Source organism: Priapulus caudatus, unplaced genomic scaffold (genome assembly GCF_000485595.1).
Source record: "Priapulus caudatus unplaced genomic scaffold, Priapulus_caudatus-5.0.1 Scaffold721, whole genome shotgun sequence".
In the NCBI taxonomy this organism is placed as follows: domain Eukaryota; kingdom Metazoa; phylum Priapulida; class Priapulimorpha; order Priapulimorphida; family Priapulidae; genus Priapulus; species Priapulus caudatus.
Genome location: NW_014577782.1, coordinates 82,775 through 85,998, shown reverse-complemented (window position 1 = coordinate 85,998; position 3,224 = coordinate 82,775). Strand labels below are relative to the sequence as shown.

At 47.2% G+C, this 3,224-nt stretch overlaps 1 protein-coding gene across 1 annotated transcript in view; it reads right to left on the bottom strand.

Annotated features, from left to right (window-relative positions):
• Nucleotides 1-3,224, bottom strand: part of LOC106813065 (lysosomal alpha-glucosidase-like) — a 48,604-nt gene that overhangs the window by 44,534 nt on the left and 846 nt on the right.

Here is a 3,224-nt window from a genome sequence, read left to right as displayed (position 1 = left end):
CCCCATGTTTTTGCCTACCCACGCGAGAATTCAGGGTTCATTACAGTGTGCTAATACAGGGTGCTACTCAGGTTGCTAATACAGACTGACTGCTTTAGAAAATAATATGATTTAAGGAGCGTAAACCTTGTTCAACAAACATTTGCCTTTGCAATTGAACTGTGCAACTGTAGCCTCACATCCACAATGGCAAAAGCAGTTCAGTCCTTTGTTAACAGTCAACATATCCATGTTTAACCCTCCTCTTGAGGGTCAAAAGATTATCCGACACTTACTCTTCGCACGTCAGCGGAAAGCACATTTCATGGTCCTACTGTAGCCTCACATTCACACAGGTGGAGGGAGCTCTAATAGCAAAAGCAGTTCAGTCCTTTGTTAACAGTCAACATATCCATGTTTAACCCTCCTCTTGAGGGTCAAAAAGTTATCAGACACTTACTCTTCGCACGTCAGCGGAAAGCACATTTCATGGTCCTTTCAATAAAGTGATAGAAATGGTAGGTCAGCGCGGAAACAAAAAAGTTTTTCACTCAGTCCGTTAGACCATGTCCTTAGAAATTGTCTGATATCTGTCCTTTCCCCCACTGCCCTTTGACATGTGACCTCCAATTTCGTGCTGGTGATGGGTTTCCTGCCCATCACACTATACATCGAATATTAAGAGCGCAGGTCGAGCCGTTGAGAGTTGTGCCGCAATTCCGTATTTCCTCCTATACCTTGACCCTTGTACCCCCAAATTCGACATCCTGAGTCCTTTTCGCAATCCCCCCCGACGTCCCAAATATCAAGATCGTACGTCGAGCGGTTAAGATTTAGGCCGTAACTGTTGACACACGGACGGATGGACGGACGGACATTCATGCGATTCTACAAGCTGGATCTGACTTCGTCAGCTGAGCTAAAAAAATTATACATGACTCAGTAAATCTGATTGTACACAAGACTAAAAACTACGCGTGCAAGCCCCTCTCTTGACCTGTCATCACTCAGGTCGTAAACGCTTCACAGATCAGTAGATAAACATTTCATACATTTTCAGTAACGACATAACCTGCGAAGTGGCCTAGGACAAGCAACATGAAACTTAACTCACCAGATCCACAACAACTTGAAACTTTCACTAGGGGCTAGGGCCTACTGCCTACTGCCACTGAGTACTGCATAGCTCTAGTAACTATAGCCTGCGTACAGTTGCCGCTGGGCTATAGATCCAACCATTAGGGATGCGCGGGACCAACTTAAGCACGCTTATACGCGACTATAAAACAAGTGTGGTAGGCAATTAATGCCTCTTATCCGAAGTGAATATGCCTCAAGTTATATCAGCAACTAAAATTTAACCTCTAACTATCGTTGAAATTGGGTTCATACTTGCCTGGTATTTCTGTGTCATGAACAACATATCGATTTGCTGAAATCCACAAATGTGCCATTACTGGCGGCGAGCCATGCAGTCGCAGGCCAGCTCCACGGCTCCTAGGCCAGCGCCAGTGAGCGGGAACTATGTATTCCTCACGGTGGAGGGGTGGGCGGGTTGTTGTTGGTTTGGACAAAAAAACATTGTTGTTGTCACTCCACTCTCTTGATCCTGTTCTCCTCAGTTCTGTTTCAAGTCTGCCCGCGAGGGTTCACCGTTCGTACGTGCAGCGTGCTGGTCCTCTTCTCGGTTCGGACAAACCATGGGGATCTCGATCTTCAAGTCTCTTCTCTATCTTCTCTCCATCTACCCAAAATGCAATATATGAATAGAGAAAAAGTATTAGTGAATAGCAGTGTGTCTCCTGTGTGGTTTAGTGACGTGCGCCCTCTCGGCGCGCGGTGTGCGGGTACGGTGTGACGCTATCTCTGGGTCTGTTCTTCCGTGTGCCTTCGTCTTTTTTACAGTCGCGGTTCGAGGGGGTGGCGTTGTATTTCACATATGGTTTCGTACGTGGAGGGGTGCCGCAAGGAGGCTAAGCTAGGTTCTATTAACGTGACACGTCGGGGGGTGTCGTGGGCGGTGGACTCAGATGATGTCGACTGTATTTCAGCCGGGGTTGGCGGGAGTAGCATAAGATGCGGGGGCCATACGGAACGTAAGAGCAATGGCAAAGCATTTGAGGCAGGTCAGTGTGTTGGTTGGTAATGGACACATGCGGTAGTTTAGGGTGTCGGTGGCTGTAGGTTTAACGATGGCTTTACTAGCGCTCGGGTGGGTGGATCGGGCCACGTCTTCCGCTTGCCGAAAATGAACCACAGATGGCGGCTGCGGTCGTCTCTCTCGCGAGTCGGGGGATCCGTCCCTTCCGGGTCCTTCCGTCTGCCGGCTTCTATGCGCTGCGTCAGAAATCAATTCTACTACTACTGACTTCTACTTACTATTACTCTTTCACTACTTACTTCTAAATTCACGTGTCTTACTCAAAGCGTACTTACGGCGTCCTCTCTAAACTTACCTATCCTCAGCCTCTACCGTTGTAATATAGGCCTTGATATAACTACTGTGATTCTCGCGGGGGCACGATTCTACTAACGTTTTGTAATCGCCTCATGATTACATACCCCTCTTCACGTGATACATACTCACACTTGGGGGTACTAGCTCGCGAGTCGAGTGTCGAACACGGTATAAGACAGAATTAGCACGCAAAATACAGAGTTGATTAATGACTTATGGTTTTGTCATGCAAAGCGGCAAACGCTCAGTGCAACAATCTAGCTTAACTATACTATAGACTACATATAAGGATATACTTTGACAACAACATGTTCTTTGTTGATCCACACTAAAGCCCAACCCAATCCGCCCCTCGCATTCACGTGATGGTAAACATACATAGATTCGTCGGTTATAGTCCGCAGCTGGGTCTCGGGGGGGTAGTGTGTGCAGGTAAGATTACGTCGATATGTGTTGTCTATAGCGGCAAATAAGTGCGTAATTTTACTGGACTCCGTGCCCTTAGGATAGGTCCAGCGCGTCAACGATACGCGCGTGCTATAGCTTACCTAGAGCTTAAAGCATAGGAACTACTGGTCTCCACGTGCGACTTTCTACGGCTCCTGGTCGCCTTAGCGATCGTCCAATCGAATATAATTCTCGTCCCGTCCGGTGCGACTCGAAAACCCCCTCTGGGCGGAAATTGTGTTCAAGGTAGACGACATGCCGTGGGTCCCCATAAAACAATGTCATTATAACATCAAATATAAAGTGATAATATTACAGGCTTTCATTATTTATAGAGGCT